This window comes from Lepeophtheirus salmonis, chromosome 8 (assembly GCF_016086655.4).
Source record: "Lepeophtheirus salmonis chromosome 8, UVic_Lsal_1.4, whole genome shotgun sequence".
Lineage (NCBI taxonomy): Eukaryota > Metazoa > Arthropoda > Copepoda > Siphonostomatoida > Caligidae > Lepeophtheirus > Lepeophtheirus salmonis.
In genome coordinates this window covers 1140271-1156734 of record NC_052138.2, presented here as the reverse complement: position 1 = coordinate 1156734, position 16464 = coordinate 1140271, and the positions used below count along the sequence as shown (strand labels likewise).

Sequence of the window (16464 nt, the reverse complement as noted above, 5' to 3'; positions counted from 1 at the left end):
TCTTCGCCAATAAGTTGATTTTTTTTCTCAAAAAACAAGATTAATACTTCGTGTCCCACAGTTTTTTTTTTAAGTTATGGGTTGTCAATTCGAAAAACACCCAAAAATTAAACATCAAAACGAAATATTGTACTAACTGAACGTATATTAAATACGAATTAAAAAAGGGAATTTGGAAGAAGATGAGCGAGTTAATCTTAGTATGTACCTTCAATCTTCATTTTGGGTGAAGAAGAAACATTGCAAGTTAGCAAAGGTACTCACAATAAATAAATCACAGGGTCAAACATTTAAAAAAAATGTTTTATATTTACCAAAATCAGTATTTTCACATAATTTGTATTTTTAAAAGTGTCAAAAAGGGATACAGAATTGATAATATGCTTACATCAAATGGACAGAAATAACAAAAAATGTTGTATACTAGAAGGTTTTACAGTAGAATTTTACTAATTATATAATGATAATTAATTGTTTTAGTTAAGAGTTTTGACATAAACAAGCTGAATATAAATAAAATCTTTTTCAGTTTTCATTGGGTATCTTTAAGATTGCGTGTTTTGTGATACTTTTTAATTAAATTAATTATTAAATCAGTAACAAGCAATCATTACAGTAATTTTTTTATTGTTATTTCACCAAATTATATTAATAAAATTTGTTTTTATTAGAAGAAGTCAAACCGCTCTGGCACAAACTGTTACAAAGTATTTTTACTTTAAAGCACTTACATCTGTTTGTTGCACACTACGTCTAGCCTTGAATGTAATCAAAGTAGAAAAATCCTTGGCCACCAGACGGTGGCTATCTTAGAGCTTTACAAATTGTAATACTATTGTCTGGTATACCATTATAGTCATAGGTCATCTATCACCTGGGAAAAAAGTGTTAACATTACGACCCTTACTAAAAATTTACTAAAGTTACTGCCTCTTAACATTTTTCATTTTTATAAATCTTGTACAGGGTTACCCAGAAGTCTTAGGACAACTACAACATCACAGAAAGTACTCAATATTTATTACTCGAAGCATCTGTTCACCTCATTGCAATCAGAAAAGGAGTTCAAAAGGAGTGCCAGTTCATTCCACGATTTGCGGCAACTACAGCTCTCAGACGCATTGGAACTACTCCACACGCTGTACCTATGGTCGCTTCCGAAAAGTTGTCCACTGCGGGCACTATGGCGGTTTTCAAGTCATTATGAGCACACACAAATGATCAATCAGTTTTTCAATATAATTGAATCTATTTAGGAAAGGATATTCACTACTCAGGAATGGAATAATATTGACAGCTGCTTAGGAAAATAAAATTCATTCTTCAGATTACCAATTCCGAAAAAAAAGCAACTGGCCAGCTAAATAATAGACCGGATTTTCTTCACTTACAATGACAATAGATTTATCTCAAGGTCAAACATTTTAAAAAATTACAGTATATTTACCAAAATCATGAAGTTTTTGAGGGATGGAATTTCCGTCCCAAAGAAGCAGTCCAATTTATTCCCTTAGGAAGTCTGGTGGTTTTTCTCAGATGAATTTCCATGCCTTCGTCCCTCGTGGAATTCGGAATCTGAACATCCCTTGAGATGGATGATCAAGTTATAAGTATCTTCCTACGATTCCCTCTATCTTATGTATGTCCTAATTGAAAAATTTTCTTAGACTCAAATTAAAAACACATCTAAATATCAAATTATTCCTCTTTTAAAATGATTCAATTGTTTAAATGTGTTGTTTTTATATATTTTAGTTTTTTGGTAATAATTTCAAATTGTTGAGTACCTATTAGTATTTGTAATTAATATATCTATTTTTTTATTTCACATCCAGAGCCTTGAATCTCGGAGTGAATGGATCCCGTCATAGTTTCAATCTTTGAATATATTCACTGTTATATATATAGATGAATAGATTTCTATAATAAGAAAGAATCCACTCTACTCCCTTATGAAGCTTAGCTTGGTTTGCTTCGCTACTTAGGATACATTTTCATACCATAATCATCCCCGGAGGTATGTATAAGAAATCGAGCATCTTTTGTTTTCTTTTTGTAAACTATCTCAAATCTCTTCTTTTGTCTTAATTTTTACAAAATATTGAATTATTTCTATCTTGAATGAATTAGTATAGATCTAAGCATATGAAAAGTACATCTAAACTAAAAAGGTGTCGGTTCATTTATCCTAATGTTTTTGTGTACTATGATGGATATATCTCAACATTAAGATAGTAATAAATGTACCATATTCATGGTATCATAATCCTAATAAAAATATTTCACTTTATTATATTTACATATACAGCATAAAGTATCTTATTTGATTCCATAAGCAATTTAGTGTTGTAGTATCTGGAAGAGGTTGTATGAGTCACATTGACAAATTCAACCTGTATATTTGAATCACAAATTGACAAATGTAACTTTTATGGTTATTTAAATCCTCTTTAGCATTTTTTTTAATTTTTTTTGCATGGATTTATATTGGATCAAAATTAGTTGAAAATGAAGCATTTTTCAAACATACATTAGCAGAAAATAACGATCGAAATGACTAATTTGTTGATATATATTAGATTCATAAAACGATTTTTTTAAGGGTCTTGTATTTAAGATCAGCATATATAGACTAATACCCACCAAAAGTAATAAAAAAGATTGTATTTCTCTGTAATTGAGAGGTAAGCCCCGAGTTAGATAGACAAAACAGTTTCACAAATGCCAAACTAACTGTGTAGTGAAATTTTATCCCAATTGGATTAATAGTCTAAGAGATATGATCCTTAGCATTTTGGACTGTTTCGACAAATTTGACAAATTTTTAACAAGGAAGACCTGGTTACTTTTCCGGTATTATTTTCAGTTACAAATTATGTTTTTTGGGGTTGATTTGAGATGGAAAGATCCTATTATATTGGTGATAGCCGATAGGTATTATGTCAGTTTTAAGGAATCTTGACATTTTTTCCACTTAAGACACATTTCCTTTGTTTTCTCCTGTCATTTTCCCCTTGTCATTTTTTCCTAACACCGATTTTTGTTTCTTTCTTTATCTTTTTCAAGGGATATCATGACATTTCATATTATTTGATGTAAGATTAATTAAATAAAGTCCATATCAAGCAAGGAGGAACGAATTATTCTACTCTGAGTCCTATGGGGTCTTACGCCTATAATTCCTTAGTGTTATTCTCGTTAATTCATGAGCACAGAAAGCCATGCTTACATTATACACACAGATGCTCCCTCCTCAAGAATTAAAGAATAATTATGCTAGCGTTAGAAAATGAAAAACACTGAAAAAGTTTAGGATTTATATCCCTAATAATGAGCAATTATATTCGTATTACATTCATTTAACTTCCAAGGCTCGCAGGATCATTAGTAGCTCTTCTCCAATCCCATAACAGCCTTCTTATTCCCTAGACAATTCTTCCTCACATTACAAAATGCATATCAAGCTCTTTCTTGTGTCTCATTCATTGGTGTAAAACAATTTTAATACATCATTTGTGTTCTTGTTTGAGATTTATGAAATATCCCTGCCTTTTTTTTTTCTCACTAGACCAGGAAAAGTTGATCATATATACACAGCTGAAGCATTCTCCACTGTGATTAAAAGATTCAACGAATTGCTTTATCAATTCAAGTTTTATGTGCAAGGGAGAAAATAAAATGTTGTTCATATCCACGAGCGGATAGTTAATGACATTTTTTGTTTCCACCCAAGCTCTATTTCCCCAGCAACACATAAAGTAAGACTATTATTGTACCACCCTTCTATCTGACCTACAAGAAGAGTACCATTTTCAAATCGATACAAATGATCGTGTATGGATCTAGAAGTGATTCTCAAACGATAGCGATCAATAAACTTGCCACTAAATAAAGATGCAAGATATTGATGAAGAAAGAAAATGGGATTTACAGCACCTCTGCAAAACTGCAAAACTCTTGGAAAATGGTTTCTTTGTCCATACTTGGGAATGTTTCCAAAATCTCTTTGGTAATTCTGTTATGTCCACAAACAAACAAAGCGTGCATTGTTGAAAGTTCAGAAATTACAACGGCTCTCGGATCTCCTACCATATAAAAATTCAGAAAAAAATAATTTTTTTTGGAAAAAATTAGAAAAATCCCTAGGTTTTTCCAAAGAAAATTTAATTTTCTGGAAAAAAATCAAATATTACATTTTTTGAAAAAAATATAAAACCTCTTAGCTAGTAAGAAAAAATAATAATTTTTTTGAAAAATATTTGAAAATTAAATTCTCAGGAAAAAAAGTTTAAAAATTGAAATTTCAAATATTAAATTTTTGGAAAATCATTTTCTAGTTAAAAGCAAAATATTTTTTCGTGAAGAGCTGTGGATTTTTAAAATTGTTTACAAAAAAATTTATTTTCTGCGAACAGCTTTAGATATTGACGTTTTTTTTCCGAAAAAATTGATATTAGAAATTTTTTTCGACTAAAATTATTTCTTCGTGAACAGCTATTAATTTTTGGATTGTTTTCCAAGAAAAAAAAATATTTGAAAAAGAATTTAATTGTTAAGATTTTATTGTAAAAAAATCCAAAAAACCAAGGCCCCCTCCTAAAATAGAATTATGTGTACGCCCTGGTAACACCGAGGATTTGTTGGGTGTTCTTTTTTATATCATTATAGGAAAATGTGTATGTTTCTTAAACGCTAAGCTAAAGCATTGCATGTTACTTACACATTTTACTCCGTGGGTTTGTCCCAAGATGCTTTAATTTGTGCAAAAAAGTTGTCCTTGCTCTTTCTGGATAACTTTATTGGCTTGAAAAGAAGATAATGAGTTCTTGAAAGGCATCAGTGATGGACAAAGCTCATTTCTCAGTTGTGGGTGGATATTGAGTAATATACTTTGTTTTCACTCTATGGAAAAGTTTGTGGACGAATATATAACTTTATCAATCTTATTTACTGTTCAATTCTGGAAATTATAAAAGATTTTATATTACTTAATTCCAAACATATTATAGATTCTGATCCAGGATATTGAGAAGCGTTTGTGTCATTTTTTATTCCGTTTATGAGGAAGCAGATGAATAAAACATAGCCCTACGTACGTAACTCAGAATTCAGAACAACTAATTTTTATAATAAAGGTTTGTGTTTGTTTTTGAAATAAATGCTTTTATCATTGTTTTTCTAAGCGGGATGTACATGAGAATAATAAATAAATTATTTTAATACTATGTAGCATATTGTTTATGTTTTTATAACACTAATTTCCTATATTTTATCTATTTAATGAGTTGTATTATATTTTATTTAACGGAATAAAGATCTTTCATAAGAGAAAAAAAAAACTTCATTGCCATGTGGCTTGAAGGCTTGTGCCACGGCTTCACCTCCATTGATGATTAGAATCAGAAAAAAAAAATATGAAACTTAAATGTGACCCTTAAAATATGTAATTATAACACATTTTAAGTTGAACTAAATGTCGGGTTCTTTTGTAAAAAAGTCCTATATAGAAAAAATATAAATATTTGTATGATTGAATAAAATATTTACACAGATTATTAAAATAAAATAAACAATAAAAGCATGGCTTTTTATGAAAAGATTACGCAAAAAAAAAGGTAATTTTTTTTCTAAGGAACAAATATCAATTCATATATATTGTAAACTATTTTATTATAAGACGGCCTTTAAATTTTGCGGGAAATGAATGGGTCCATATAAATTAAAGTTCTGTAGAAGTTGGGATATTTGTACGTCTTGCAACTTGTATAAGCAAATTGTACAAGTAACAATTTATTCGTCTTAAAATATATTATTTTATTAAAACATTAGCCATTCTAATTATCAACTATTCATTTTGATGTATTAAAATTGTTTGGTTAGTATGTATTCATGAGTAATATAGCTGTGAGCATTTGCACTTAATAAAGTGCCACAGAATAATTATATTTTAGTCTTTTGTATATGACCAAATAGTAAAAAGTTATAGCATTAATTTATCGATAATCCATGGACTATTCAATTATTGCATGATCCTTATCCCAAGTACAGTAAATGCTTCATTTAAAATTAATCATCTCATTTTTTGGTTGCAACTTTTACAAATTGCTTATACAATTTACAACTTGTACAAAATTGCAACTTTTACAACAAATACATACGAGGATGGTCTGAAAAGTTTCCAACTGAACAAAGGTAATTACTTCTATATTTGATGAAAATCCTTGCAGTTCACTTTATAGACTACATTTTTTTTTAGGACAGTTAATGGTGCATCCAAATTTCATCTACAGTAATTAATTAACGACAAAACTTGGATTTATTGTGCTTAAACTGCAGGAACAGAGCGATACGCGATTTTGTCCATTTTTACTACAACAACTCACTCAAACGACTGTCAATTAACAGCTACACGTTCAAAATGTCTGAAACTTTGGTGAGTAACTGTTAACGGATGCTAGATAGATATGACTAGCTTTTATTTACGAGTGCTGCCGTCTTCACATTGAGTATCTTAAACTTTTATAGACCATCCTCGAATATATCTCTACAGGTTACGATATGATGGGTTCATTTTACAAAAGACACTAAAACACATTTATCGTTTTGTTTTACGTAGTTTTGAAAAGCATATCCTACAAGTGACGTCACCCATTTTCCATAAACCAAACTTGGGTATTACCCGATGATTTTTTTTTCATTTTTTGTATCTTTTTAAAGTACTTTTCATTGAGAGGTTTAAGAGCAATAATTATTTTATACAAAAAATGCCAAATTTAATTTGCAAAATAATATTTTCATAATTGTGGATGACATTATTTGAAACAATTCTAAATTATCGTCTAATAAGTGATCCAACATTAAAGAATTACCTAAAGGAATTTGCTATTGTTGTGATTCAACAAAGTACTGTGTCAATACTTTTTTCAACATAGATACAATCATGTCTACTAGTAATTGTCACTGAAGTGGTCCATTAATCTATTGTCATAATAATATTACTTACAACAACGATAAGTCCTCTTTTAACACAGATTGAGTTTAAAATGAAAGATTATATATTTTTCTTATTCAGCTCAAACCACTTCAAATGTATCATGTGTAAATATAAATTCAACAATTCAGATGTCCAAAGCTGATAAAGCAACCCCACGTGTCAAAAATATATTTAGATCTTACTCTGGTATATACCTGATACCGGTGTAACTTTAGTTACACTGTTACACTTTCGTTAACTGTAGTTTTTGTTGTTTGGCGGGGGAGAGATCATGATGTTATCATTCTAGCTGACATGACGCCAGTTCAACATTTATTCAAAATTTGGCACTTGTGAGACTGAAATTTAAGCTAACACGACTTGGTATTTTGTAGGGAGAAATGTTTATTTATTCATCAATATTTATGTTGTCCACTTCAAAGTAACTCACCTCAGATTCAATAGACTTATGCCAAGGCTTTTTCCAATCCTCGAAGTAAATTTCATAAGCACTTTTCGCTTGTAGCGATGCAGTTTTATCTCCTAAATCGTTGCAAATCTACGTCCTTTCCTAAGTCTCATTTGTTTTGGGAGCTAAAAAAAGTCCCATGGGCCCAAGTTTGGTGAATATGGTGACAGAGGCATGATTGTGGTCTTGTTTTTATTTTTGTTTTTTTGCCAAAAAATCTATCACAACCAAAGGGGGATTACCATGATTCAAAAAGCCATGAATTGTTTTCCTACAATTCTGTACTGTTTCTTCGTATTGCTTCTTGTAAGTGGCACATAACTTTAAGCTAATACTGTTTTTTGACCGTCCGACCATATGGTAAGATCTCCTGATGTACTACGCCACGTTGGTGATAAAAACAGTGAGCAAAACATTGAAATTTAATTGCATCTACCAGGCTTCTTGGCAGAATTTGTTCAACATGTAATTTTTTTTTTTTTTACTCAGAAGTGTTTCCCCGTATGCCCATTGTCAACATTTCAAGTGTTTTGTAACACATAATGTCATTTTTTACACAAAATTTGACGCAAATTATTTGATTAATGTTTTTCAATAGCAAAAAATCACCAAACACGCAAAATACTTCTAACCATTATGCCTAACACACAAACAAAATATTATATTGCTGTAATAGTAGATACATGTTTGTAGTGAGTGTACTAACATACAAAAATCAAAAAAAGTCGAGCATACCAAATGTACCTTACCCAAAAAATTTGAACATAACTTTTTGAACACACCTTGTATAACGTCAGCATTTTCTAATCATATTCTACTTTCATGGAATGTTATGATTAAATCCTTAAATCAACATTCTTAGAAAAAATAACCAAATGTTTAAAAAAACTAATGTTAACTAATGTGCATTATCATATATATTGGAAAAATCCGGAAATACGAAGATTTGGATTTCTTTCTTACACCCTGTACATCCTTCTTTCATTCTTAACAAGTTACAACTGAGACGATAGAGGGCAGACTAAATAAGACCGTCACAACAATGTTGATATGTATTCTTAAACATCAAATGATCATATAAAAAAGACATCCTGTAGATTTGGGCGTAAAATATTAGGAAGAGTGAAAGTATGACTTGTAAGAAAGAAAAACAAACTAAACCAATTTGAGTTGAATGCCTCATTTATTTTTTACAAATCATGAGCAAAAAAACAATTACTCATTCACCTACACCTCTTCTGTCTCTTGATAAACTTTTTTTGTTTTTCATGTATGCTTACAAATTATATATTTATTACTTGAATACACATACCTACATAAGCAATCATAGTAATTATATTCGAGGCCTTGTGCTTAGTTGCTACACAGTCGAAAAGAGAACAAAGAAACTACATGTTATAATTTCCGGGAGAAGTAAATTTGGTAACTCTGTTTGTAAATATAAATAAGAGTCGTTGAGATGGGGAGTATCATATTACTTTGAAATGCAGTGGTCCACTGAGGTAACTATGGCTTTTTTTAATGACCCATTTTGATGGCAAGAGCTTCTAACTCAATCATTCATGTATTGACGAGTCGGGAAAATGTATTCAGAGAAGTTCGCCATGCTATTTATTTTCACCATGGAAAGTTCCTTATTCTATACCCGAAACACTAAAACTATGTTTTGGAACTAAAAGAGACTCGATAGATACTTGATTGATATAGTGGGATTAGTATATGTTGCACGTAGTATAGTTAATTTCCCAATCCATCATTATTATCATAGTAAGCGAATTCGAATGATTAGGATATTTTTCGACAGTCACGAAGCCTTCACATTATAATTATTAGTATATGTAGTATATAAAAGAATTTTATGAATAACTTTTTTTATTTTCTCCATTAATTTGACCATTTTCAATGAGATTTAGTCTCTCTCCTTGGCCCCTCATTGCTTGTATTATATATATTATAATTTAAAAAAATTAAATATTGCGTTATAAACTTCAAATAGCATACTAATATATGTGCACCAAAAATTGTTTTGGTGAGCTGTCTGCTTATATTTTTGTCAAAAAATTGCTAAATCCAAATTTGCGAAGAAAATTGCTAAAAACTTTTTTGTGCTAATTTTTATTAAAAAAGTAGTAAATACCATTTCTTGCCAATGCAAAGATAAGCACAAAGCTACCCAGATTTTTTTTTTGCACTTGCAAAAACAAAAGTGATGGAGAATAATGTCTTTGAAACAATGACACTCAATAAATGCTTCATTTTTTCAAATATTGTTTTATTATACGTTTGATGAAAAAAATAGAAAAAAACTAACAAGAGTTGAAGAATTATTAAGAAAATGAAAAATATTACAAGAAACATCTATTTTTATGTGGCAAATATATGTGGCAAACCAATTTCCTAACAAAGTTCTACAAACTTTATTTGATCTACGAATCCAATATTCCATTGTATATCCATTTTATTTTGTATGGACATGAAAAAAAAACTGAAAGTGCAATTTCCACTGATTTCTTATCTTACCCATAACTTTTTTGATTTTCAATAAATTTATAAAGCGTAGTTATTCGTATATTTGTTTGTTTTTTTAAAGATGCAAGTCACTTTTTAATTTATTCATGAGCTCGAAAAACAGATTTTGTGTTTTGGGATTCGAATAAGATTTCAGCCTCCTAGGTTCAACTCTTTGCGCAACCATAAAGGACACGCAAACACAAACTCTATTATATATATATATATACAGACAGTATATTTATTAGAGAATTGGAAATGACAAATGACAGGAGTGGGTTTCCGCGGTTTATGCAGACATACAGGCTAATCAAGCCAACGAGGTTGAAGATCAACCACAAAAAGAAGAGCTCCATGAGAAAGATCACTACTCTTGAGGCGGGTTTGTGTTATGAAACCATGCGTCAAGGATGACCAGATAATGAAGTTGTATCTTCTACTAAATTTGGAGCTTTTTTAGCGAGGCCACAATGGTGGAAAGGCTGACCCGGGTGAAGGTGCTTCCCAAATTCCTCAAATTTTGCATGTAAGTTTCAACAAGCGTTTGGACTGAATAGAAGATCAGTGGAGCTGAATTACAAAAGCCACAACGACCAGGTGGTAGGTCGAAGCATTGCGCGCTCTTTCAGGCTAAAAAAGCCTGTCTTGGCGATTGTCCTGACGAGCGACACCTCCTGCGTGATGAAAAGGCCCTTGATCTACATTCCCGAGGGAGTGATGGTCAATCAAGTTGTCTATATGGACATGTTGCAGTCTCAAGTACTTTCTTGGATATAGGAATACCACTGCGAAGGTTGTTACTGCTTACAACAGGTTAGAGCATATTCACATACTATAAAGTCCATACAAGAATGGTGCCAAACCACTTTAGAGCACTTTTGGAGTAAGGAGATGTGGCCCTTATATTCTACAGATGGAATTGATTTTCCCATATAGTCCCGTAGGGAGAGGGAGGTTAGTGTGACGTCCTACTGCAGCTTTGACGACCATGAGGCCGCCATAGTGTCCGTATAGGACAACTTGTCAGAGGAGGCCATCCTTACGCTGCGTAAAGTAGTTTCGAAGCGTCTGAGAGCTGTAGTTACCGCAAATGTTGGCCATAGGGCACTCTTTTTGAAGGAAATTTCAGACTGATGTTTATGGTGTAAAAATATGTGTTTTGAGAAAAAACATATTTTTGTACTTTCTTGGCTGTTAAAGTTGTCACACTTTAAAGAAAATTCCGGGCACAGTCCCTTTTAAAAGTATTGGTATATTACGGTCTTACCTCATTAATACAAAAAAAATGTATACTATATTTTATTGTTAGCTGTGTATTTGTTTACTTTATTTTCTCTTATGAGTGTTCTGAACCTTTGATTCCAATGGCGTGCTCCTGATTACTTTTACCACGACAAATATCATATAACCTCTATAAACCAACATTTCTGCTTTTGTGGTCTATAGAGAGTTACATTTGAGATACTATCAATCACACTTGGTAGTTTAATCATTATAAAAATATATTTTGATTAATATGATTAATTTATCGATGCAGAGAACATTAACAGGAGTAAGTATATTAATTTGAAGAAAAAAAAGAAGGGAATCTTGTGACTAATATTGTACAGCCAGTAGAAAAATATATTCTATTGTTTAAATTATTAACATACTCCGAAAAAAATGAAAAATCAAATAGGTCAAATTTTCCATTCTTTTGTGCAAAGTATATTAAGCACAAGCGTGAGGGATTATTTCTTTTTTTTAGACAATCCATTTCTTTGTACAAATGCTTCATATTTATGATGCCTGGAGAGTATTGATCATTGACAATTTTGAATGAATTATAAATAGATATCAACACCCTCTCTCTCTTTCTCTGGGTAGTGTGTACGGGAAGACTCATCACGAGAGAGTTTCCGTCTTTTGTAAGACATCGGGGAAAATGGTTAGGATTTTTTTAATACTTACTGTAAGTATAAACGTATATGTGGGATCACTTAAGTGTGTTTATTGTTTGAACATTAAAATACAATTAAGTATAAATATGTTACATATTTTCATATTGGCTCTGATCAAAAAGAAATTAATTTTATTACCAAAAAGCTCAGAGACTCAACACAACATTATATTAATCAAACCTTTTTGCTAAAATTTTTAATCAATTTTCAAACAAAATTTACTTTTTATTTGCAGTGTTTCAAGTCATCAATGCATATATTCTCGTTAGAAATGTATAGTGGATAAGGACGACTATGACATTCATATCTGTGTGTAATAAGAACGATTACATTTAGGGAGTCAATTGAGATAGGCAATTACAAAGATTGCTATCTATATATTAAGCTTATTAGACCGGTATCAATATTTACTCCTTCCTTTAAAGTTCATTTGTGTAATTATCCTTTGGGACAGTAATACATTTATAGAGGTCTATAAATGAAAGAGTGGTAGCAATCTCAGATAGTGTAAACTTGAAAAAAATTATATGGCAACCTGCAAGAGATTTATTTATATTAACATACAAACGTATCAGTCAGCAAGATGAAGTTTACATAGTTTATAGTGATCTCAGTGAGCAAATATGTTGTCTTAAAGAGGATCGTTTGAAAAGTCCATGCAAAGTCCGAAAGATGGCACTACAGGCGCGTATCGAAGCTATGTTTAGTTAGTAGCATCTCTTGGAAGAAAACACAACTACTTTCAGACAGTTAAGTTACTTTATTTCTGTTTGGAAATCGTTTGAATCCAGATCCAGGTGGTTGGAAGGGTTTCAATTTCAAAGGCCAAAGTATTCCATGACAATCTTGTTGTGTCCTCTACTCCATGTCTTCCTGGAGACGCTTTTATCACTATTTAGTTGAACCGGGGAAATCTATGGAAATTCGTGGGAAGCTTCTGCAATGCCCGGATAGTTCTGATCACTAAAAAGGGAATGGCTACTGATATCAACAATTGGACAACAATCACCAATTTTTAGTGGGTGTTCTTTCCATTAAAATGGATCCACTTTTGAACTCCCAATTTGGCAAAGAACAAAAAGGCTTCCTAAAGTACAGGAAAATTTCAGACATTTCAAGAAATCTGTTAAAATTGTATCTAAAAAGGACTTTTGGTGCAATTATAGCTTTGAACTTCAAGAAAGCATTTGGTTATGTCCTTCACAGTCATATTTTGAAAGCAGTTGAAAGACTTTAATTCCATTTGAGCTCTTCTCTATCTATGGTAAGTGAACTATTTAGATGGGGGATGGAGAAAGCGACCCAATTACTTTATGAAATGAGGTCCGGTTTGAAAATTAAACATAAAAAAACCGTTGTTCTTCCTGTTGGTAAATGGAGCCCAATTAAGGGTATTCAAATTGCCAGCTGTTCAATTAAGGACACAGTGGAAATATTGGGAATTATGTATATGGGATACAAAAGGTGCCTCTTATTCAAACTGGACATCCCTATAAAAGAATGAGTGTTCTTCCATTTACCAATTGAGAAGTTTCAATCTTCAAAAGAGGGTTGACCTCTATAATTTCCTTACTATTCCTAATGTACCATATAAAGCAACAGCTATTCCTTGACTCACTGAGCAGGTAATTGAAGAAAAAGAGTCCTGGCTTAATAAGTTATTTCATAGGATCTATTTACCCACAATCAAACGACCCAGATCTCTTGTGGGAGGAAGAAATTATCTCTGCTCTCAAGAATACTGCCCAAAGTCTATCAAAAAGCTCTAATTGACCTTTCAAGATATCCAGAGACTGAGTGGCGAGCTACTATTTCCTCACACCCGTTGTACACATGGGTTATGTTGGGACCATATTCTATAAATGATCACTTGTTGTAATTATCTCCATCTTTAGTGGCAAACATAGGATTATTTGGATAGGAACACCGTCATTTTCATCCACCTCAACCATTGATGTGGTGCGACAGAACTGTTAAAAAAAAGTTGTATGTTTAAATACCTCATGGAACCAAAACATTTAGAATGGTTAGCCTTATCGAGGGGTATTATCAGCTTTCACGATTTGAGCAATGACTCCAAGCTCAACTGTTCATTATCCACTAAATAAAGCAGCAGACGATCACATGATGCCCATTCCATGGCATTTGAGAATGTTTTTGACATTCAATTAGAAGGATGAAGCTGAAAAAATCTGCAAGTTCTTAAAAAGTATTGGACCAGCCCATATCGTGGAAAAAAGAGAATCATGGGCTCTAAAGTAAAGAAAGGTGAGCGATTGATTTAATTCGCACATTCAAATATCTTCAGCATATCCTTGCAAGGACAGTGAAAAACTGTTGAACAGAATTATTCATGCTTTCGCGGATTTCCCTACACTACATATCCTGAAAATTTTCATATTGCTAAACATAGCAGGAATAAATGATAAATTCGTGACTGCTATTCTTTTATTGAGGCTCTCTTCAAATATTCGAGTGCTCCTATAAAAACTTGTGCCATAGAGTTAGCTCTCTCGAGCTGTAGATGTAGGATAGAAGAGAAGCTGACATAAGGCGACCCTATCCGAAATGAAGAATTTAGAACTATTCTTATTTGTACAGCTGCGAGATTCTCTGTTTTTACCATTAAAATTCTGGATTCTTTAAATCCAACGTGGAAGTACAAAGAGGATTTGATACGCTACTACCCATATGGTTTAAAAAATAATATGACGTTTCTTCGATGTCTAATACGTATCCACATACAGTTTAAAAAGTTTTGTGCATTCAATGTTTAAATGATCAGGCATTTGTCTCCATCCTACTTTTTATAATCGTATAATTTTGATAATTTTTATTCATTTGTTTTCGACCAGATCATTTTACTAATTTTATTAATGATTTTAATTAAATGTGATAAACTACTACCGGGTTTTTTTTTTATCTTTTGACTCACCGTGACAATTAATTGTTGTAATGACTTTTGTCTATGGGTTTAATAAAATAAAATGTTTGTATAAATATATGTAAATTCTCCAAACGAATAAAGTCACCTTTTTTAAAGAGGGGGAAAAAAATATGTAATCCGTTGATTTTTCGACTCCATTGTCGTTTTTTGTTGACGTATCGCAACTAATAATACAGCGTATAGAAGATTTTGAATTACGAAACAATTTATTTTTTATGATCCAACATCGATTGCAAGTAGTTATGTCATTAAGAAACTATAAACAGTATTGGAGTGTGTTTCAATTACCCAATTTGGACCAAGGAAACCAATTTAAAATTCTTGAATAACGGGGAATTAGATGGGATTAATTATAGCACTCTAGCAGATTTTTTTTGGTAGTTATTCGCGTTCAAATAATTTTGATTATTTCATTTTTGCAAAACCCTACTTGATTAGTGATTGTGTTTCTCCATTTTGACAACTGACCAAAAATGAAAAACAAACAGAAATTTACTTTTTGTCCCCTAACCTCTTGTATGAGTAGGGAAAAACTCGGCTGGGATGTACTCATACCGTACGGGATCCGAAAGAGGTCAAAGTTAATTCGAAGTGTAGTACACGACCCTGTAAAAAAAAAGAAGGGAATGTTATGACCAAAAATGGTAAAATTGTCTAAATCTTTGTGAGTGTAATTCAAAAAGAAAAGTATCTGTTGGTAACTTTGATAGACGATGCATCAACTGATACAGATAAAGTATACTTACTCGATAATACGTTTGAATTAAAAAAAAAAAGAGAAATAATTAATGAGAGCTCCAATATTTTGCAGACTCCCTACATATACTATTTTTCTTTAAATAGATGCACAAGAGGATTTGAAATTTTTTTATATTCCTAGACATGACGACTAATGTATACTTAGTATAAAAAAAACTTTTTTTTGTTCCTATTAGTCTTTTGTGTAATCCATGACAATCATGGATAAAACCTGTTCTGAAAGTGTAATTAACATCAAAGATAATCTCAGTTACTATGTGCGCATGTTATAATATTCAACTCGTTGTGAAATAAATCAATTTATTAATGATATGTGAACTTGTTTTATGGGCAAACAAACTGTCGATTAAATGTAATATTCATAGGAGGAGAATATTGCTTAATTATGGCACACGCTCAAATGCAGCACATGCTACTGATATTTATGTCTAAGCTTTTATTAAAAGGATTACTGATATAAAACAGCACGTACATTATTCAAATATCCACTTTGAAGGAGGATGGCCAAGTAATATGACACGCTGATGACTATGTTGAAGGTTTTGTACCCGTTCACACTTTTTCATCCTTTCATTCGATCTTTTTTTAATGAACAAAAAGGCAAGCACGGGATCATTTTTTCTCATTTTTCGTGATGTCATTTTTGGCTATCACAGATGACGTAACTTGATCATTTGACGAATATGTAATTTCTTCTCCCCTATGCAAACCTCAACATGTGAATTCAATGCATAGAGATAAATACATAGAGTGATCATACTGAGCAAGAGCAAGGTATATTCTTTGACACCTAAACAGCCGTCAAGATAAAATTGAAAGTTGACCAAAACATTCGAAAACATTGTATTCGGCTCTATAAGATCCAACA

General features: G+C 31.6%; 1 long non-coding RNA gene across 1 annotated transcript; it reads left to right on the top strand.

The window, feature by feature from the left end:
- Positions 1-8768: 8768 nt before the first annotated feature.
- Positions 8769-14948, top strand: LOC139906145 (uncharacterized). The gene is made up of 2 exons (XR_011781471.1): positions 8769-8944; positions 12126-14948. It is a non-coding gene; the product is annotated as an uncharacterized lncRNA (long non-coding RNA).
- The last annotated feature ends 1516 nt before the right edge of the window (positions 14949-16464 follow it).